Here is a 22693-nt window from a genome sequence, read left to right as displayed (position 1 = left end):
TTTTAATTTTTTCATTCAAGTATAGTTGATTGACAGTGTTGTGCCATTTCTGCTGTACAGCAACGTGACCCAGTCATACCTGTAGATATATTCCTTTTTCTCATCTTCCATCATGTTCTGTCACAAGTGATTGGACAATGAGTAGGCTTTTTTAATGTTGTATTTCAGTCGTCATTATTTTGCTCATGAACTTCGTGAAATAAATATCGGCTTCTGTAGATATGTGCAGGTTCCCTCCCCTTGGAAAGCTTATGCCCACTTCCCTTCGCTGGCCTTGCCCTCTTTAGAAGTATCCAAAAAGAACTCTCTCTTAGCTCCCAGGGAGTGAGGGGGAAAGGCTCTATCAGGAAGACCCCTTCTGAGAGCTCTATGGGTTAGAGAGGAAGAACCTGATTTTCTTGATTCTGCTCCGTTCGGATTCCTCTTGTGGAAGATCCCATTGTGTCCAGGCAGAGGGGCTGTGCAGAGAAAGGAGAAGGATTGGTTCGCTGGCTAAAGGAATCTCAAACTCGCCACTCCAAATGATTCTCTTGCTCCAGGGGCAAGAAAGGGCTACTCCCTGGGATCTCTGAACCTGTCTGCTGGAACATGCCATTCTGATGCCCTAGAATACAGAGGAAAGGAGAAAAAGACCTGATCGTACATCCTTTTTTTCTTCGTTTGATTCTTTCGGAATAGAATAGGGTTGGGGGAGAATGGGTTTTATTGCAAGCCAGAGATTTCCATTTTATTGCATCCATTCCCCCACATGCCTACAAGGTAGATAGAGCAGATGCTATCTCCTTTCTTTTCAGGAGAGAAAATTAAAACACACAGGCTTCCTTAAGCTTTGGCTGCACAAAGCTACCTTATCTGGGGTACCCGAGCATCACACTCAGGGATCTGAACTTTGGGTTTGGGGGCAAGTTAGCCGGTTTAGTTCCCTGTAACCTGCAGTGGGGCCCCGGTCAGGAAGCATCTCTGGGTTCCTGCTTATAGGAGCCCAGCGTTCAAGGGAAAGTACTCCTTGTTTTACTACAACCCCTGGAGTTAGCAAGGGGTCGCCCTGGCACATTAGAAGTTCAAAAGCTTTTTGGAGTTCCCGTCGTGGCTCAGTGGTTAACAAATTCAACTAGGAACCATGAGGTTGTGGGTTTGATCCCTGCCCTTGCTCAGTGGGTTAGGGATCCGGCATTGCCGTGAGCTGTGGTGTAGGTTGCAGATGAGGCTCGGATCCTGCGTTGCTGTGGCTCTGGCGTAGGCCAGTGGCTACTGCTCCGATTCGACCCCTAGCCTGGGACCCTCCATGCGCCAAAAAAAAAAAAAAAAAAAAAAAAAGAAGTTCAAAAGCTTTTTGTTTATTTGGAGTATAGTTGATTTTCAATGTTGTGCGAATTTCTGCTGTACAGTTACACATGCACACATATATATGTTGTGTGTGTATATATATGTACACACACACATTCTTTTTCATATTCTTTCTACTGTGCTTTATCATAGCTTATTGAATGTGGTTCCCTGTGCTGTACAGTAGGATCTTGTTGTTTATCCATAATTTCTATATACAATACTTTGCCTCTGCTAATCCCAAGCTCCCAACCCATTCCTTCCACCCCCCTCCCCTGGGCAACCACAGGTCTGCTCTCTTTGTCTGGGAGCCTGTTTCTGTCTTGTAGATCGTTTGTTGGTGTTGTATTTTCGATTCCACACTGAAGTGATACCATGTGGTCGTTGTCTTTCTTTTCCTCACCGACTTAGTAGGATAACCTCGAATGCCACTGGAGTCCAAAAGCTGTGTAATATTACATTTTGCAACATAAATCCTTAGCCTAAAATCATGTACCGCTGCTTGCTGTCTCGGGCCATGGGTCATTTTACACGAAAGAGAAAGGAGTCAGTTCTACAGACCCCTATGGAGGTGGCTCTAGAGAGCCACGGAGGATCCACTGACGTGGAGGTGGGATGTAGGGGGATTGACTGGAGGCTGAGCTAAAGGTCTTTCTTCCCTGATAAATGGGGACCACGTGAGGCAAAGTAAATACGTAAATGTTACCGAAAATGAATTTGGTTTTCATCAACAACAGTATGATAGGCTGTCCTATATAATAAAGATATATATATATATAGAGAGAGAGAGAGAATAGTATATAAAGGTTACATATCCTATATATATCCAGTAATTCAAGATAAGAAATCCTGTATAAAAGATGCATGATGCAGTCACTTAGACAATTCCTTTAGTCATTTATTTCATCAAATGCTTCCTTTTCCTACCATAATATGCAGCACCTGAGTTTTGAGGGCTCTAAGATCCAGGGTTCTGGTCTAGAAAGAAGACAAGCCATGACCTGAAATTTCCAAATGAATTCCTTTTATAAAAGACAAGGCATATAATTTGCCATCGCTCTGAGTGAGATTTTTAACATAAACCATAGTTGAGGGAGTTCCTGTTGTGGCTCAGCAGTAATGAACCCAACTAGTATCCACGAGGACACAGGGTCAATCCCTGGGCTTGCTCAGTGGGTTAAGGATCTGGCGTTGCCGTGAGCTGTAGGTTGAAGATATGGCTCAGATCCCACGTTGCTGTGGTTGAGGCGTAGGCCGGCAGCTGCAGCTCCAATTGGACCCTAGCCTGGGAACCTCCATATGCCGTGGGTGCAGCCCGAGAAAAGATTAAAAAAGACAAAAAAAAAAAAAAAAAGTAAAGCCAGATTTTATTTTAAAATATCCTGCATCATTAAAAAAAAAAAGTTGTAGAAAAGATAAAGACCTGAATTGCTTTGGAAAACCATAAAAATATCCTTAACGCAGCCCCTTCCCTTTCTGTTCTTTGTATGAAATACCAGAAATACATAAGCCAAAACAGATACACCACCCCTCTTCCGTAGTCGCTCATAATATGCCTCTTTTAAGGAGGCCTTGTTACATGTTAGCGGATTTGATGGCACTGTCATCACCTTGAAATATTTGTTGAATGAATGGATGGATGCATTCCCCATCTGTGTAGTCAGGTCTCAATTATCCATTATAATGGAGTTGAAATAGGAAAGGCACACTTGAGTGTGAAATCCACAAATCATGGAGAAAGTTCATGTCAGCCATTTCTTTCAAAGTTTCCCTCCAAATCTTTACCCAACTTGATTAAAATGTGGCAAAAATGGCTACACGTTATGTCCTCTCTCTTCTCCCTGGCTCTACTGCCTTGGATACTAAAGGCTAAAATTCTACCTTAGGGATTAAAACAAGTATCCAGATATAGCCCAGAGGCTTCGAGGTTACCTCGGAATAATCACAGCAAGAAGTTAGGCCTAATTCCTTGTCCCTATGCAGAGTTTAGAGAGCTTTTTTTTTTTTTTTTTTTTTTTTTTGTCTTTTTTGTTGTTGTTGTTGTTGTTGTTGTGTTGCTATTTCTTGGGCCGCTCCTTCGGCATATGGAGGTTCCCAGGCTAGGGGTCGAATTGGAGCTGCAGCCGCCGGCCTACACCAGAGCCACAGCCACAGCAATGTGGGATCCGAGCCGCGTCTGCAACCTACACCACAGCTCACGGCAACGCCGGATCGTTAACCCACTGAGCAAGGGCAGGGACCGAACCCGCAACCTCATGGTTCCTAGTTGGATTCGTTAACCGCTGCGCCACGACGGGAACTCCTAGAGGAGCATTTTTTTGAAAGAGTTGTTGGTGAACTTAAACCAAGGGAGCCGGAGGAAAGATGTCCTCAAAAGAATCTTGAACAATAAAAGTTGACTGTCACCTTTGCAAGGGGATAAGAGAAGGGAAAACACAATTTAAACGTTCCAGGGAGTACTTCCAGATACTGGACTCTGGGGTACAGTGTGAGCTATTTCTGTGAGTCTCTCCAAAAAGTCACTCCCAAGATAGGACTGTGCGTGTGCATGTGGACGCGTGCCCTGCAGGGGAGGCTTGGGATTCCCTAGAGCAGTGACTCTGCCGTGTCAAGGTCACATTCATTCCTGGTCTTATGTCTCAGAATATCTGGGAGGAAGAATTTTTTTTTTTCCTTCCCTTCTCTCTTCAAGTGTCTAGCTGCTTCCCATTAAGTCACTTTTGAAAGCTCTTATGGTTTGGAAGAAAAAAGTGGCAGTAAAATCAGCATGGTTTCTGACTAAAGGCCTGCAAGCCACAATGGTAGGATAACCAAATGCCAGGCAGAGTTGATAATACCGAGTGGAGTCATGGCTGAGCTGCACAGGCCCAGGAAGCCCGGCTTTATGTTGCATGCGAGACCACTGGTGACTGATTTTATTCCTGCTCAGAAGAAAATGTGGAATACCCTGCCCACACCTAGCCTTCCTCCTTCCCGCTCTCCATTCCACCCCCATCCCCTGTGATATTTGAGACCGGGGTTTCTTTCATACTGATATGAAGTCATGGTGCATAATCTTTAATACCTCCAAATAGCCTTTGGTTTGCAGCTGAGAAAGTATGTATGCTTTAAATTTCTTTAGAGGATACCTATAGACTTTTTTAAAAGGATGTGAGAATATATAGACACTTGCATGTATTTGCCCAACTATTATATATGTAGAAAGCCTCAATGTGTATCTGATTAAGGTTTTTTTTTAATGAAACTTGACTTAAGATAAAAGGAAACCGGTAAGCAGTGGTCGTGTTGCTTGGTTGAACTCCTTTAGTCATATTTTCTCTTTTTTTTTTTTTTTTTTTGAAGGAGGACATTGGTCATAGTTAATATGGACTCTTAAAATAGCCTTTGATGGGTTTCTTGGCCATATCCCATAAATACCTGTCTCCTTTGATCATGAGAAAAGTCTGATATTACAGACCAGGCAAACATCTCAGCGTATTAATTGAAAGCCTGCAATTGAATTGATACAGCTTTGCAAAGGAGTCAGTGTATCTATAAGCAGTAGCGTGCAGTTTTAAACGCTTACTGCAAGAAACACGTTTATGCATGGGAACTTCTAATGATACCCTGGGGTGTGTGCGTGTGCGCGCATGCTCGCGTGTGTGCTCGCACGTGCATCCCTTTGCCTTCACTTATTTACACGTGCTGATTGGTCGTCTGGTGGGTTATGACACCAAAGACAATCTTCCATGAATAGACGTAAGACGTCATCCTGGTATAAACTTAGATTGAGTTCCTAATCTTGCCTTTCCTTTCAATCTTTAGATAAGCATACAGTTGAGTGAGAAGATAACAAAAGATTCCCAACAGAACAGTTTTCTTCTGAGCACCAAAACAATTTTACATATATACACTTTCGTGTGTGTGTACAACTATTATAGAGTATGTCTTAATTCTCCCGGCAACCCAGTGAAGTAGTTACTGTTACAAACCCATTTTCTGGGGTGGGGGGACCTGAAGCACTTCGACCTTAAATACGTTGCCCAGGGCCAGACAGCTAACAAGAAGCATAGGTGGGACCCAGACTCCGACTTCAGAATTCACACTTTTGACCACGATGCTGTGATGCTTCTAAAATACAGTATATCAAGGAAGACCTGCGAAAGACGGACTTAGTTGTTCCCCTCTTAGTGGATCCATGCTGGGCTAAACAGTTCTTGGATTTGGCTCGTTTTAGCTTGAATGCGCCGTGGTTCTTTCCAAAGGGAAAAGGACCTCTGGCAGCGTATTCTGAACTGCTTGCCAGAGGTAAAGAGAGGTGTGTTTCTCCTGTTTGCTTCAGGAAAGAAACATACATAAAAGTAAAGAATTAGTTCCTGTCTGGCATTTTATCAACTTCACTAAAAACTTTGTATTTTTTCCCTGGAGGCAAGTGGGATGAATTGGTGCAAAGTGCCGACCTGTTCAAGAAGAAATCTATTCTCCCCTGTCACATGCACCTGTAACTTCCATTGATAGAGCCTTTCAGAAAATGGAAATGAAGTGGATGTGAATTCCGTAAACAGAGAGAAGCTGGGGACAAAAGAGGACTGTTTGCTCTCGTGCTGTTGCAACAAAGAGCAAATCCTGCTTTCCCTCTCCTGGATTTTTTTTTTTTTTTTTTTTTTTTTTTTTTGTCTTTCTAGGGCCACACCCAGGCATATGGATGTTCCCAGGCTAGGGGTCAAATCAGAGCGGTAGCTGCCTACAACACAGCCACAGCAATGCAGGATCCAAGCCGTGTCTGAGACCTACACCACAGCTCACGGCAATGCCAGATCCTTAACCCACTATGCCAGGCCAGGGATCGAACCTGCATCCTTATGGATACTAGTCAGATTCATTTCTGCTGAGCCACGGCAGGAACTCCATTTCTTTGATTTTTAAAGGCTGCTTACAAAGAAAAGATGTTACTCCTATTTCTCAGTTTCCCCTTCTGTTCAGTGGGAATCAGAGCCCTTCCAAGTGCCTGAATACTCTAGGGTGCAAAGCCCAAGTGGGTTTGGAATGAAGATACCTCTCTTTTGCTGTGGCGGAAGGCTCCTTGAAGCCCCCAAGTCACAGAGCCAAGACATGACCAGACGGCAGAGCCCGTGCTACACCGTGACTCTCACTCTGGTCGTTTGTAATTTAGGAAGTAGCCTTCTAGTCAAAGGCGCTGTGGGCTACCAGGGAGCAGCGGGACTCAGCTTCCTCCAAAAAGAAAAAAAAAAAAATTGTCAGTCCAATCATCTTCTTCATAGGATAAGTAGTTGAAAACACAAGGTTAGCAAAGACACTTCTGATTTTTATTTCCTAAAGCTTGAGGAAAGACGATGTGGGCTTGGCGACGGCTATCCAGGGAGAGCTCTCCCCTTGGCTCTAAGGATGCTGCCCAGGGGTGGGAAAGGGAGAAAGAATAATGGTTGAAGGAACAGGAGAGAAACAATGAAAGGGGAGTTCCCGTCGTGGCGCAGTGGTTAACGAATCCGACTAGGAACCATGAGGTTGCGGGTTCGGTCCCTGCCCTTGCTCAGTGGGTTGAGGATCTGGCATTGCCATGAGCTGTGGTGTAGGTTTGCAGACGCGGCTCGGATCCCTCGTTGCTGTGGCTCTGGTGTGGGCCAGGGGCTACAGCTCCAGTTCGATCCCTAGCCTGGGAACCTCCATATGCCTCGGGAGCGGCCCAAAGAAAATGCAAAAAGACAAAAAAAAAAAAAAAAAAAAAGAAAGAAAGAAAGAAACAATGAAAGGGTTTTGCGCAGCCGGGCTGGGGCAACACACCGCTGCCAAATCTGAGCTGCCTTTTCCACTGCAAGTGAGAAACTTCAGAAAGACATTGGAGGAGTTCCTTTGTCGTGCACTGGGAAGGATCGGGCTTGTCCGTACCGCGGTTTGGGTGGGTGTCATGGTGCGGGTTTGCTCCCTGGCAGGGGAACTTCCCCATGCAGCGCACGTGGGGGTACGGCCCAAAGGAAAAAGACACTGGGGAAATGCTTCTCATTTCCATAGTCAAAACTTTGAACAAAATCAGACGTGGAATGAATATGGGGATACTTCTGCAGCCTCTGCTCACAATTGCTAAGAAGTTGCCCCTTCATCTCTCTGATTGGAGCTCATGTTCCTATGGGCCACGATTCCAGCTTTTTTTTTCCTAATACAGCAATGGCCTGGCTAATCCAGCTCTAGCTGAAGTCATAGTTTCCAAAGAACTTTGCTTGATTGAGAGACGTACACTGTCCCATTTTCTCTTAAGCGTGTAAGGAGACTAAGAATAACCCATCCACTAGTCGGCGTTGGGTATTCAATCTGGCATGCCAAAATTCCCAACTCCAGGGTGAGAAATAAATCTGTTTCTTTGAATAGCAATGAGAAAGATGGGTAAGCATTTTAAAAGGGTAGATGATGAGAGCTGGTAGTGATGCTAAATGGAGTTTTATGTTCTTATGAACCATTCAGTGGAAAATGATAGAGTGTTTTCTGATTAGGTGATTTCAGCTTTTATGGTGAGAAAATGGTTAAACACAGAGCATACTCAGAAGGTGTTTTGGAGGAATGCTTTTCTTCTTTCCTGGAAGCACATCAGGGAAATGGATGATACATCTCATTTGATTCAAGTGAAACAGTTTAAATTGTTATGGCTTCGAGTTAAAAAAAAAAAGTAAATAGCTCTCTTTGGTAAAGAACGTATCTCTAGTATGTTCTTCTTCTTCTGCAGGTGGTGGCCTCGTGCCTATCAGTTTCACAGTTTGTGACATCTGGTAGCCGCTCTGTCACTGGACAGGAGCTGTTGGGATATATACCAAAAGGGTCACAGCCTATGGAGGTTTCATTTGTTTAAGCCGAGATGCCAGCAGTAGCGTCTTCTCGGAATGGATTGCATGTAAATGGGACTCGGGGAGGGGGGGAGCCATAGGGAAGAAGAAATGCTTTGCGAACTGCTATTCAACCCAGAAAAGCCAAGAGATATATTAAAAGATCACAAGCTATTACCGAATAACAGCTTTTTAAAGCAGTGCTTTGAAAACGAGACGGAGAGTAGAGACTAATAGACAAAGAATAAAGGCAGCTTTCTTAGGAGAGCGGGAGCCTCTCTCCTAAGAATGTGGCTCGAATGTGGTTCCAGAGGAGAGGCTGGGGAGCTGGAGGGCAAGCCCCAAGCAGAGGAGAGATGTCGGTCTCGCCGAGGGCTCCACCTGCCAGATCAGAAGCATCAGCGCCCTCTATCGTCGCCAAGAGAACTGCAGAACCGCTTGAAAGCAGGCCAGGCTCTTTCGCTTTATAAATAAGCAAACTTTTCTGCACACCGTGATTGATGATAATCCGTAGAGTTAGGAAAGAGGGAAGGAAGGAAGGGAAGGAGGAGGGGGGGAAGTGATTGATTTGTGATCACCTTTGTATTATTAACACTCTCTACCATCAGACGTTTAAAACACAAAATGGGTTATGTTGTTTCTATCCTAGCTGTTTGAGTTTATTAACATAGAAAATATTCCTCAGAAGAAATGTCCCACTTCAACCTAGTAATGATGGAGACAGGTTAAGAGGAGAAAAAAAAAAAGTTCCTCTGTTAACTTCATTATATTTCTTGTTGGTTTCAAACCTCTATTGACACATCGGCATTTAACTAACTTTGATAGAAAAACGCTGATGTTACCTAGCGTTCTCCGTTGCCCAATTTCTCTTTCTCGGTAATGATTTTTATCTAGCGTCAATAGGGAAAACACAGGCATTGGAAACTTTTTTTGGAACTGATCTAACATTAAAATGAACATCGCCCAGCTATGTGTTCCACGAAATTAAAGATTATGGCAAGAATGACAACTTCATTCAGGCGGATCATTTGGAATTACATTAAACAGCTGCTGTGAAACAGCTGACGGCAACGGAGAGGATTGTCATCCCGCAGCACAGGCTCCGGCGGGGCTGTGCCTGCACCGGGTTCTGAAAAACACATCCCGCTCCCTTAGACCCACACGCAGCCTCCTCTAGTCCCCATCCTGCTTGTTGCCAAACACTGGGCTTTCTGATCACTTTGTATTCAAGCCAGAGATCCAGGAAGTCCAAATCCAGCCAGACAAGTGCAGAACAGCTTAGCAGAAGCAGCTTTAACAGGTGCCATGGGTATGGTCTTTGGGAACCTGAGACATGACAAACAGTGGGGGACATTGGGCGGCCGCGTCTCTCCACCCCAGGTGCCCAGGATGGCATGTCGCTGAGTAGCAGTTTGCCACCAAGGCCAGCTCATCGATCCTTAATTGATGACATAACAATGCCAAAAATATTTAAATACCTTAGCAGCACAAGCCCCCTGCAAACAAACTTCAGCCAGATGTCTCTTGCCTGTTCCCCTGTTCTGTATGTTGGAAACAGAACAGACTGGAATAAGGAGAGAGGACCTGGTTAGAATTCAAAGGGTGAGGTGACAGATCTGATTTAAGCAGGTGCCTTCCTAGTTGGAAAAGAGGCAGTTGGGGTTTCCTTGTGGGCAGTGGGTTAAAGGTCTGACTTTGTCATTGCAGAAGCTCAGGTTGCTGCAGTGGCATGGGTTCAATCCCTGGGAACTAAAAAAGAAAAAAAAAAAAAAAAACTGAAGATTGCTACACAGAAGCATAGGCATAATTGGATGGGTCATGGTCCTGCCTTGTCCTTGTCTGCAAGGAGGAGGCATGGTACACACTGGCTGAGGGTGCTTGGAAGTTACACCCCCTGATATTTCTAGTTTTCGAGGCACACTGCATTCGCTCCTTGGTTTGCTCTCCTGCCAAGATGGGGATCACCCGTCCCCCCAGTAATTACACTTGATTAATGTGAGTTTGGAAAAGTTGGCTGACCCTACAGGATCCTTCCAAACCCTATCCCTTTATAAATCCAGGGACAACTTATATCTCCCATTAGGAAGAGAAAATTGTGAATTGGCCAGAAGTTCATGAACTTACCTGTGTACCCTGAGCAAGCACCAGAGAAAAACGTAGGGGATCCTGTGTGTTGAGATAGAGTGCCTTGCAGAAGAAAGGTGAAAAATCTGCATTAAGTTGGAAAACAGCCTGTGTAAATAGTTCTATTAATATTCTGAGTTGGGTCTTGGTTTTGTACCGATAGCAGAAAAAAGAAAAAAGAAAAAAAAACAGAGCCAGAGAAGAAAAGCCACATTTTAAATTCTTCCAAATTACTAGGAAAAGTGTGTATTTCTGCAGCTGGGAAAACATTTGATTATTTTGTGTGTTTTCCTTATTCTGCTAATTCTGGATGAAAAGAAGAAGAAGAAGATCCCAGTCAATTAGAATAGTTTGGCATCTTGGTATCACAGAATGGCCATTTCTTTCCTGTCTGGGTAATGTGGAGTCAAAATGTGATTTCTGAGCAGGCCTGGACCAAGGATGTACATTTACAGGGGCCTCGAGGGTCCATTCTTTATGATAAATTCCAGCTTTACCCTCAGCCTCAAAAAAAAAGAAAAAGAAACACCCTTCTTCTTTTCTCAACCGTATTTGTAAACCAGCAATTATATTCCATCATAGACCTATTGGAATGCACGCATTTGAGTTTCTCTTATTTTAAGAGTAATGATTCTACCTCAGTACTATTTATTATTTGAAGTGCATTTTAGCAACATCATAGAGTTCATCTTTATCTAATACCTTTTCTACTTCAGTTGCTGGAAACTAAAGCAAAACAGGGTTGACGTTGTTTAAGCCACTTTATACGCAACCTAAGGACAAACTCTCATTTATTGGACTCTTCTCCTTAATTGAGTTTTTTAGGCTTCCTTGAATTATACCAAATGTATTTTGAAAGACTAATCATATTTGGGGGCTTGAATAGACTCTTGTCTCAATTGATCCATTGCTCTCACTGTGAAGTCAGTAAGCAGAAGCTTAAAAGGGTGCATCATCTGCCCAGAGTCACCCAGTGGGTGGTTGCAGGAGAACCAGAGTTGAAGAAAACCTGCCCGTAGATAGTTTGGTATTGTTTCTAAATTGTTTGCCATACTTGCAATATCTAGTTTGGACGGGAGTGCAAAGGTGGCACCTGAAGATCTGGTTCTGCCGCATTCCGGGGTCAGGGCTAGCTGGAAAAATCAGAGAAACTGTGTGGGTGGGGGGAGGGGGAGAGAGGGGGAGGGAAGAGGGATTTGTCCTTTCATTGCATCTGGGGGATGATATAAAGCCCCCTGCAGAGGAAGGACGCTGTGTGGATGACCCTGTGAGAACCCAGCACAGGGACAAAGAGGTAACCCTAACACTGGCCTTATTTTTATCCCCTGGTGTTGCCACAGGGCGAGGTGGAAGCGGGAAGAGGATGCTGAGATGAACAGGGGACCCTGGTGGGTTCGGGGTCACTGCCGAGCAGTTTGTCTCTGCCTCTTACTTAGGGGTGGATCTATTCCAAGACAATGTAAAGAACCCCTCAGAAAGTGTGTTTCTGAATCTAGAAACCTGGAGAAAAAAAAAAAAAACCAACACCGTGGATCCCACCAATAGGTGAAAGGACTAAATGCGCTGATGTGTGAATAAGGATTTTGGAAGCTTTCCAGGGATACGGTTGTGCTGGGAAGGGATGAAGTGATGCGTTAGGGCTGTAGAAGGTATTAAGCTCGCTTCCTGGGTTCTTAGATGAAGTTTCGTTTGCTAAGTTATACTGATAATTATTGCTAATGATCAAAGGCCTCTTGACTATTGAGAAGGAAAAATGTTAGGTTTAATGAGGCTGTTTTAAGGAGAAGATTCAGAACTTCATATAAACAGGTAGGACATGAAGCAGCAGAAGGGTGTGTATATGTGTGGTGGTTCATTTTTTTCCAAGTGGACAATATTTGGAGTTAGAGACCAATTTTTGTGTACTTACTAGCATTTGACACCTCTGGGTATTTTTATTCCTTCATCAGAAATTAATCACAGGCCTTTTTAGCCAGGCCAGGTGTCAGCCACAGAATGTAAATAAATAGTATAACATTCCAAGTGACACCTTTAAACTTAAGAAATCTGTCTGTGTTTCCCAATGTGATACAATTCTTGGCCTACTATCAGGCAGCAAAGAATGCTATGAAAATTAAGAACTTTAAGAATTAAAAGAATTATTTGAAAAGTTGGCTTTGGAGTTCCCGCTGTGGTGCAGCGGGTTAAGAACCCAACTACAGCAGCTCATATTGCTGTGGAGGCATGGGTTCTACCCCAGGCCCTCGGCGTAATGGGTTAAAGGATCCAGTGTAGGTTGCAGCTGCTGTTGGGTTTCAATCCCTTACATATGCTGTGGGTTTGGCCATTAAAAAAAGAAAGAGGAGTTCCCATTGTGGCGCTGGGGAAACGAATCCAACTAGGAACCATGAGGTTGCGGGTTCAAACCCTGGTCTTGCTCAGTGGGTTAAGGATCCAGCATTGCCGTGAGCTGTGGTGTAGGTCGCAGATGCAGCTGGGATCCCGCGTTGCTGTGGCTGTGGTGTAGGCTGGCAGCAACAGCTCCTATTCAACCCCTAGCCTGGGAACCTCCATATGCCACAGGAAGCGGCCCTAGAAAAGGCAAAAAGACAAAAAGACCAAAAAAAGAAAGAAAGAAAAGACAGAAAAGTTGACTTTGATATTCTGCAATTTGCAGTTCCATGGATACTGAACTCTGAGTGGAAAAAATACTATATACAGGGATTGACATTATGTCAAAGCCTTTTGCCTGTAAGGATCAATGTTTTATCAGTTTGCTATTATTTTTCTTCTATTCAGCCGAGCCTGGGCCTACCTTCCAATCTGCTCCCATCCAGAAACAGCATGTGTTGAGGCAGAAAGTGTGTGGTCTCTGGGGACAGGTACCCTGGTTCTGTCCTTTCTGGGCTGGGTTTTCTTGGCTAAGCGAATGTCTGACCTTCCTTTCCGTCTTTTCATTTCTTCATAAAATGGAATCATCATTGTATCTACTTATATATGTAAGAGAGGTAGATATAGACTGATGTTAGATAATCACACAAGAAAAGGAGGCTGTTGTTATTTTGATCTCGTTGAGCTTTTTTGAGATTAACCAAAATCAGGTAGCACCGTGCTGAAGACATAGTAGGTGCCGGGATAAATGGTTTCCATTTTTCTTTGCCATAAACTCCACATTAAAAACTGTGTCAAACCCTCTATGAAATAGTAATACCACCGTGTGTTTGTGTACTTCTGTGTAATTTACAGAGTGAGTGTAATACACAGGGAACTGTCCTACGGGAAGACTGAGTGACAAATCGCCACAGCACCAAAAATGGTAGCCACCTTCTGTGGCCCGTGTCCTTTATAGACAGAGGAATGAAGTGCAAGGAGGTTGAGTCCCAAGGACAAACCCTTAGAAAGGCACGGAGCTGCCTCGGAGACTTAGCAGCCTGCTCACCGATGGGCTGCCCAGCCTAGAACGCGAGTTGAAGGGAAACCCGTGAGGAGCCAAAGTTGGGGAGGCTCAGCCTTCACCTCCGGGGCTTGGAGCTCCCCGTGCCCAGGATAGTGTCTGGGACAGAGCAGGGATTTCTTACGTAAGTGAAAGAAGGGAAAACAAAATTCGAAAGCAGGTGGGACGATTCCGGGACGAGTGTCTTGAACAGACACACCTCTAAGTGACATCTGGTTATAAGAGGAAAATTCAGACCCTGTGCTGAATGCAGAAAATGCAGAGTTCCCTGATGGCTCAGCCGATGACTTCTGGAGGAACTTGAGAGTTTCTTTTTGACCCTCACTAAGGAGGCTGCAAGCTCTGGTAAATAGAGCAGAAACGTAGACATTTGTGAATATGGAACCCCAATGAAAACTTGTTTTGAAAACTACAGGAAAAAAAAAAAAAAAGAGGCTTGTCTGATCCCACCTGGAGGGTGAAACAAATGGGTCCCAGAGAAAATCTAGTCCAATGACACCATGAAGGCTGATGGCACTCCGGTGGCAGTAGGCCAGCAGCATTGCTACAAGAACAGATGGAAGATGGGATGCATTTGTAGCCAACAAGAGGCTCCTCATAGGTACCACAGCACGCCTTGCCAGGAATAACGACGGCGACGTGGGGGAATAACCTCTATAAGTCCTACGTGTGTGTCTTGCTCAAACTCAGCTTTTTAAATCGTTGCGTGTGTTTCGAAAGGCCTCCACTAGAATCCGTGGACTGCTGGCCTTAGGGGACCTTTGGTCTCGGGAGTGTGTGGAGAGGGGGGTGTGTGCTGCGCCTCCCCACGTGTTAGGACGAGACTCGGCTGAAAGATGTGACTTAGACATCCAAAGAGGTACTCCATGAATCTTGTACAGTTGATGTTTACTCTCTAAGAAAAGCATGTGGGCTTGCATTGCTCCCGTGTGTAAATATTTTGTTTAGCACCTAGTGCGGCGCTAACAACAATGTGATAAGTGCTTGCCAAATATAGTCTAAATACATACATTGATTTGATGCCCTGAAGTTTGGCATTCTTTATTGTTTTGCCATTTGTTCAGCCGCAGCGTCAGAGGTGCTTACAGACAAGGCATCTCCTCCTCCCTCACGGTTCCTGGGCCACCCAAGGTTGAGCTCTGTAGCTTTCTCTGAAGGCACTTGACCCTTTCGAGCCTTCCTATCAGTACCTTCGGTAAAAAGAGGGATGTAGCACATAAATGAACAGAAACCCCACTCCCTGTGGCACCATATTCAGAGCCCCCTGGAAAGTAAAGGCAGGGCTGGTACCTGATGGTAGCACATAGAATGGTAACTAGCACAGGTTCAGGGTTCCCAGGAGCAGAGGCAAAATGGGTTCTGCTACTTCGCTCACACAGAAGTTGCCAGAAGTTACGATGCTTCAGTTTCCTAACCAGTAAAAATTGGCCCATTCTGAAGCCCATTGTGCGGTTCAGATGAGCTGAATTATGACGCTTGTTGAGCATGGTGCTAGCACATCATAAACGTGTGATCCTTAGCAGCGTTGGCCAGGATGCCAGCCCTTGATGGTGACGGTAATGACGGTGGGGACAGCGACGGTGACAGGATGACGTGAGGACCTAATGGCCCTCAGCTCGCTAGGCTTCACCTGAAGATCTGTTCCTAGCTCATGGTTCTGGGTCTAAGACTTTCTTCAAATATCCTCTTAGTTTTTGGAACACTTAAACCGGCTCTCTCAATTAAATTACCTTGAAAACCAATAACTTTTTGTTTTAATAGAAGGAATTTGCTGAATTCTCTGCCAGGCTTTGCGCAGCGGCAGTGTCGTAGCCAATGAGGTTATCGGAGACGCGATTATTGCTCATTGAATTCTGTGCCATCGTCAGAAAAATGGTTTGCCTGCTACTGAGCTGTTTATTCCAGGGTTCTCTGCATGAAATCAGGAGCCACTTCGAGGATGGTGTTTTGTGTTATTTCGGCCCCCTTGGCACTCTCTCCTACCGCTAATAGCAAATGAAGAGACTGTGCTGTGTTGTAATTTTTAGTTCTTTCCTGGACAGCTTTTCTCCTACTTGGCACATCTGGCAAAGGGGAAAACTTTCATCGTCTGCAGCTGGGTGCAAAGTCAAAACTCGTGGGGCTTTAAAGCACACCTTTTGTCCAAAGACCTAGTAGCCTTCTTCCATGGTCTCTAAGGAGTCTCGTGGTCAGGTTGTGACTTTGACAAAAAGAGGAATTCACTCCATTCTGCAAACACCCTGGAGGCCCCAGACCTTGCTGGAGTTAAGAATTCACTCTTTAATAGCCGAAACCCAGTAGAAAGCTCTACGCTTCTCTTTCAGTGCTACATTTTGCCTTTATCAAGAAAGGTAGAACCTCCCTTTTTTTGAGGTACGATCTCCCAAAACTGTGATTTTGAGGGGTTTTTTGTTGTTGTCCAGGAAAGTCCAACACCAGAGGGCGATGTGAACACAACATTCTAACTAGTTTTTAAATACAGTTTATTTTTGGTGTGTAAACAAAATAAGTATATTTTTGTGTTCCTACTCATTCATTTTTCTCCTCCAGAATTTTTTTCTAGCCACCGACATTTTAATCACTCTGTCCATTTCCCCACGTTTGCATTTTTCAAAGACCCGAAAGATAAGAAATCATCCATCCATTTAACTGGTATTTATTGAGTACCTATTATATGCAAGATACCATATTCAAGGTTTGGAGGGGAGGTCTCATCGTGACTCTGGTTAACGAATCCAACGAGGAACCATGGGGTTTCGGGTTCGATCCCCGGCCTTGCTCAGTGGGTTGAGGATCTGGCGTTGCCGTGAGCTGTGGTGTAGGTCGCAGATGCGGCTCGGATCCCGTGTTGCTGTGGCTCTGGCGTAGGCCGGTGACTACAGCTCCGATTGGACCCCTAGCCTGGGAACCTCCATGTGCTACGGAAGCGGCCCAAGAAATGGCAAAAAGACAAAAATAAATACATAAATAAATGAAGGTTTGGAGGACGTTTGTACAGGAATGGATAAAGACTCGGTACAGAAGGATCTGTTGGTCAGCTTCTGCAAACCAGGCCCTCTGAAAGGTACTACCGGGACTATTAGGAGGAACCAGGCAGCTCCTGTTCTCAAGAAACTTCCCGTCTATTGCAGGACTGTGGTTCTATGCTTTTCTTCGGTTGGTAAAGACAGTGTCACTTACCCGGAATCCTTCCTCCTCCAACCATCTCTTAAGACGTTGCTCGGAAAACCTGCTTTCTTTTCTCCACCCTTCCAGGTAGAATTGGCCCTGTCCTTTCCCAAGGCTCTAACCTCCTTCGTTAAGACTCACCGCATTGCAAAAGGAGGTGGGAAGAGCTGGAGCCAGACTCCTGGAAATAGGAAGGCATTCAGTATGTTTAGGTTAAGCCGGGATTAGTATCTCTAGGTTCTTGGGCCAGGATTGGGAGAAGGATGCGAGGAAAGCGGATTTAGGTCAGACTGTGAACAGACTTGAATTTCAGGTTACAAAAAAAAAAATCCTGATTTTCTTCTGTGGCAATGGATAACCGGTGTTTGAGAATAGCACAGGAGCTGGATTAAAAAGAAGCAGCAGGAGTTCCTGTCGAGGCTCAGCAGTAACGAACCTGACTAGGATCCGTGAGGACGTGGGTTCCATCCCTGGCCTCGCTCCGTGGGCTAAGGATCTGGTGTTGCCGTGAGCTGTGGTGTAGGTCACAGAGGCAGCTTGGATCTGGCGTTCCTGTGGCTGTGGTGTAGCCTGGCAACTGTAGCTCTGATTCGAACGCCTAGCCTGGGAACCTCCATGTGCCACGGGTGTGGCCCTAAAAAGACAAAGAGGGAGGCAGCAAAATAGAGGGAGAAAAAGCATGGTCACCACCGGTTAGGGGGCTCAGGCAATAAGCTTTGAGGACACGGAGATGATTTAAGGTTAGAACCAAGAGGTCTTAGAACTTACAGATTTATTCCAAGCACTTCTATGCAAAAGCGTGGTATTTTTGGATGACCAAAAGGGCTGTAAAAATTATGCTTTCTCATAACAGTCACAGCTCAAGCTCAAAGGGCACACGCCCTGCTATGCCTGCATTTATTCATTTCTTCCCTAAGCAGCTGATGAACCTCTATTCTCTGCCAGACTCTGAGCTGTGTTCCAAGCATTTGGGAGATAATTGGGACCAAGACCGGGTTCCTGCCTTCAAGGAGCTCACCGTTTGATGGGAGAAGTATAGTTGTGTACAAACAGATGTGAAAACGTACAAGAATGGCCCGAGCGGAGATGCCTCCGGGGAGAAGGTGACCCTTCTGAGGTTCCAGATGAAAAGGGGCGTGTGGCTGTGTTGGGACAGGGTGCTGAGGACCTGCGTGTGTGGTGACATAGGACTGTGACCAGGGATGAGGAAATAATCGCATGGCCCTGACTCCGAAGAGCTCTCAGCTCTCTGGTCCTGGCCTCTCCGGGTGGACAACGCGCTGTTTGTGCATCCCTGTGATTCTCTTAGGTTGTACGGTCTTCACAGGGAGGGACAGGATAGTGAAAGAAGACACAGGCTGGAAACCGTGATAACTCAGTGCCAGTTATATGGGAGAATCAGTTTTTTATACGATTCAAATATTTTTCAACTGAAAATTAACACTTGAAATTGTGCCCAGGGAAACAGTTACATTGGGATGGTGGAAAAACAAAGAATGGGAGTTCCCCTCGTGGCTCAGTGGTAACGAACCCAACTAGTACCCATGAGGACGCGGGTTCCATCCCTGGCCTTGCCCAGTGGGTTAAGGACCCAGCATTGCCGTGAGCTGTGCTGTAGGTCACACCGGTGTGGCTCAGATCTGGTGTCACTGTGCCCGTGGGGTAGGCCGGCAGCTGCAGGTCCGATTTGACTCCTAGCCCGGGAATTTCCATAGGCTGCTGGTGCAGCCCTGAAAAGACAAAAAGGAAGGGAGGAAAGAAAGAAAGAGAAAAACGGAAGAATGTCAATCTGTGTTAAAATCCCATATTGAGGGAGTTCCCGTCGTGGCTCAGTGGTTAACAAATCCGACTAGGAACCATGAGGTTGCGGGTTCGATCCCTGGCCTTGCTCCGTGAGTTAAGGATCCAGCATTGCCATGAGCTGTGCTGTAGGTTACAGATGTGGCTCGGATCCCGCGTTGCTGTGGCTGTGGCGTAGGCCGGTGGCTACAGCTCCAATTGGACCCTTATGCTGCAGAAGCGGCCCAAAAAAATGACAAGAAGACAAAAAAATAAAATAAAATAAAATTCCATATTGATAATTGTGACATGGTAATTTCAAAACCACAGCAATACATGTCAGGATGAACAGGTGCTCTTCTGCCTGCAAATAAGCTCTGGGATGGAGAAAAGAGTTGCAAATAAGATTTGAGCCTCTAAGTTCTCGATTATTATTTTATTTTTTTAGTTACTCCGTTGGGTATATAGAAAGGTGCATGGAAAACGTTTTTCTACAAGCATTTAAGGCAGGGTTACTATTTTTTTCCTTTTTTTTTAATGTTACGCGCATTCCTTGGCAGGGCTTAGAAATCTCTCTCCTCCAAAACTGAATAAAAAAGGCCTCTCCTTGTGCTTTTTTTGTCAGGCTGATAAAGCCCTAGAGAAATGAAAACGTAATATAAGGAAGTATATGAAAACTAGTATGGTTCGTTCTTACCCCCAAGCTCCCTTGTAAGAACATTCTCTGATTTTGCTGTGTGTGTACATCTCTTGTGGAGGGGGTTTAATTAGCTACGAGTTACGACAACGACGTTTGAAAGGAAAATATATCTGTGCTGCAGATGCCTTGATTTTCATTCGGGCCGAACAGCTATGTTCTTAACTCCCTTATTGGGAAGTTACATGAACCGTGCGGGCGAAATTGGGAACATCTCCACACTGTTTGAAAAATAGATTTTTTGGTAAACCGATTTAGCCTTTTCACTGTTTGCATTTCATTATTATAGGAGACTTCCTGTCAGTAAATCGGTACTCATTCAAAATAGAGAATTTCGAGATAGGACTGTAGCCAGATTAAAAAATATATATCTATTGCCCAGGTCAGGCCTACTAAGCATAGAAAAATATATCCACGTGGGGATCCTAGCGTGTTCTCCACCGGGAAGGGACTGACATTCCTGAGTCAGGACTCAGACTCAGGGCTTAAGATGTGGTTGGAGCTGTACTGACAGATAATCTGCTGGGCCAGGAGTGAAGGAGGAAGGTGTCTGGCTGGATAGACTGTAGAAAAGAGGCAGGTTTGTTATTTACATCTTAGCTTGTCATTTTTTTTTTTTAATTTTTTCTTTTTATGGCCACACATGCAGCATATGGAAGTTCCCAGGCTAAGGGCTGAATCAGAGTTGCACCTGCCAACCTGGACCACAGGCATGGCAACACCAGATCCTTAAACCGGTGAGTGAGGTCAGGGCGCAAATCCACATCCTCTCGGATACTAGTCAGGTTCTTAACCTGCTGAGCCACAGGGGAACTCCCTGGCATTTGCATCTTCAGCTTCATTCTCCCAAGGGGCCAGAGGCAGGAACTTCAAGTTTAGCTGTGTCTGTTCTGAAACCCTTGCTTGTCAGAGTTTGGGATGCCATGGCCCATGTGGGGACCAGCATTGAAAAGAGGTTGCTTTTTCATTTTTCTTGTACATCCTTTTTAGTTTGGACCAGTGGGTCTCAACTGGAGCATGCGTTAAAATCACCTGGAATAAAGGCATGGACTTCTGGGCCTTGCCCTCAGGGTTTCTCCAGGTGGGGCTGAGCATTTATACGAGCAGTTTCCAGGTAGTACTGGTGTCTCGCTTTGAGAGCCACTGGTGTAGACTCTGTGGGCCAGACCCTAGAGAATCAAGCTTTAGCATCTCAAAGCCTCTACCGGAGAACTCCACTGGGCGAGGGGCCTGCAGCACCTGCTGCTTCACCTCAAGTACAAAGTCCTAACAATCACCAAAGACAGCTGATCTATAGAAACCTTCTTTGCTAAGGAAAAAATTATTTTAAAAAATAGTTTGAGGAGGTCCCGTCATGGTGCATTGGAAACGAATCTGACTAGGAACCATGAGGTTGCGGGTTCAATCTCTGGCCTCGCTCAGTGGCTTAAGGATCCGGCATTGCCGTGAGCTGTGGTGGAGGTTGCAGGCTCGGCTCGGATCTGGTGTTGCTGGGGCTGTGGTGAAGGCCTGCAGCTGTACCTCCGTTTCGACCCTTAGCCTGGGAACCTCCATGTGCTGCGGGTGTGGCCCTAAAGAGACAAAAGACAAAAGAATAATAATAATAATTTGATAATTGAAAATTGGAGTTCCCGCTGTGGTGCAGAAGGTTAAGGATCCAGGATTGCTTCGGCTGTGGCTTAGGTCACAGCTGCAGCTTGGATTTGATCCCAGGCCTGGAAACTCCCATCTTTCTCAAGTGCAGCCAGAAAAGAAAAAGAGAGAGAGAGGGGAAGAAAATGATTGTAAAATTAAAGCTATAATTGTATGATATTTTACTCTCGCCTTTTTAGGAATTCCCTTCTGTTTCCCACAGGCAGCTTTTTAGTTCTGTTTAATGGGTCTTTGGAAATCATCTCTTGTGCACCTGTCCTAAGAAGCTGGGATGAGGTATAAAGATGCACAAGACACACGCATTTAGTCATGGGAGAATCAGGCAAAGAGAAGGAGATGCTAAAAGGATGCTGGGCTCTGTGCCCCGAGTAGCCTCCTCTGACCTTCCAGGGCAAACTGAGGACTAAGGATAAGCAGGATGTTGCTAAGCAGAAGGACCAGGCAAAAGCAGAGAGAAGTGAGATTGGGGCGGGGGGAGGGGTGGATGTTCAGGAATCTGCCAGGAGATGGAAAGTTCTAGAACCGTTTCCTCTAAGGGAGCTATTTTTTAACCTCTCTCAAGTCTGCTATCCAATAACTCTGTTTACGACTTTTCCTCTACTCATTCTCTTCCCTCCCCCACACTAAATTCCTTTTCAAAAATATGTTGTTGTTTCTAATTTTTAAATTTTTTTTTTTTTGCTTTTTAGGGCTGCACCTGCTGCATGTGGAACTTCCCAGGCTGGGCGTTGAATCAGAGCTGTAGCTGCCGGCCTACACCAGAGCCACAGCAATGCAGGATCCAAGCCATGTCTGCGACCTCCACCACAGCTCAAGGCAACGCCGGATTCTTAACCCACCAAGTGAGGCCAGGGATTGAAACTGTGTCCTCATGGATGCTCATCAGATTCATCTCAGCTGAGCCAAGACAGGAACTCCTTTTCTTGTCTTTTTAGGCAAACCCTTGGCAGGCATATGGAGGTTCCCAGGCTAGGGGTCTAATAGGAGCTGTAACTACTGGCCTAGGCCACAGCAACCGAGATCTGAGCTGTGTCTGCGACCTATACCACAGCTCATGGCAATGCCGGATCCTTAACCCACTGCATGAGGCCAGGGATCGAACCTGCGTCCTCATGGATACTAGTCAGATTTGTTTCCACTGAGCCATGACGGGAACTCCAATATTTTTAAATGTTTAAAAAATTGTTCTCAAGTATAATTGATTTACAATGTTGTATTAATTTCTGCTGTACAGCAAACTAATTCAGTTACACCTATACTCATATCCATTCCCAAATAGGTTATCACAGAATATTGAGTCAATTTCCCTGGCTATATGGCAGGTCCCCGTGGATCGGATGATCAAAAGCCTCCGTGCTAAATTCCATTTGACCATTATTTTCTGTGAGAAAAATTATCCACCTTTGCTGTACATCCATTCAAATGATGCATAAAACTTGAAGGAAGAAAATGAAGTGAATCTTATTGTCTATAATACCCTGTTAACCATTTCACATCTGCTTTTTACTCTCAAGCAGAGCGTTAAGATAGACTTCTAGGGGGAGTTCCCATCATAGCTCAGTGGTTAACGAATCCGACTAGTGAACCATGAGGTTGAGGGTTCGATCCCTGCCCTTGCTCAGTGGGTTAAGGATCCGGCGTTGCTCTGAGCTGTGGTGTAGATTGCAGACGCAGCTCGGATCCCACGTTGCTGTGGCTCTG

At 45.2% G+C, this 22693-nt stretch overlaps 1 protein-coding gene across 23 annotated transcripts in view; it reads left to right on the top strand.

The window, feature by feature from the left end:
* Window positions 1-22693, top strand: part of ESRRG (estrogen related receptor gamma) — a 660805-nt gene that overhangs the window by 393209 nt on the left and 244903 nt on the right. Inside the window, exon 1 of one of the 23 annotated variants that reach the window (XM_021064131.1) lies at window positions 11465-11556. The exons of the other annotated variants lie outside the window; for them this stretch is intronic. The gene's annotated coding sequence lies outside the window, so the exon portion shown is untranslated. Of the gene's footprint in view, window positions 1-11464; window positions 11557-22693 lie in introns of those variants that run through there. 23 annotated transcript variants of the gene reach the window in all.

This window comes from Sus scrofa, chromosome 10 (genome assembly GCF_000003025.6).
Source record: "Sus scrofa isolate TJ Tabasco breed Duroc chromosome 10, Sscrofa11.1, whole genome shotgun sequence".
In the NCBI taxonomy this organism is placed as follows: Eukaryota; Metazoa; Chordata; class Mammalia; order Artiodactyla; family Suidae; genus Sus; species Sus scrofa.
This window is presented reverse-complemented; position numbering and strand designations above follow the sequence as displayed.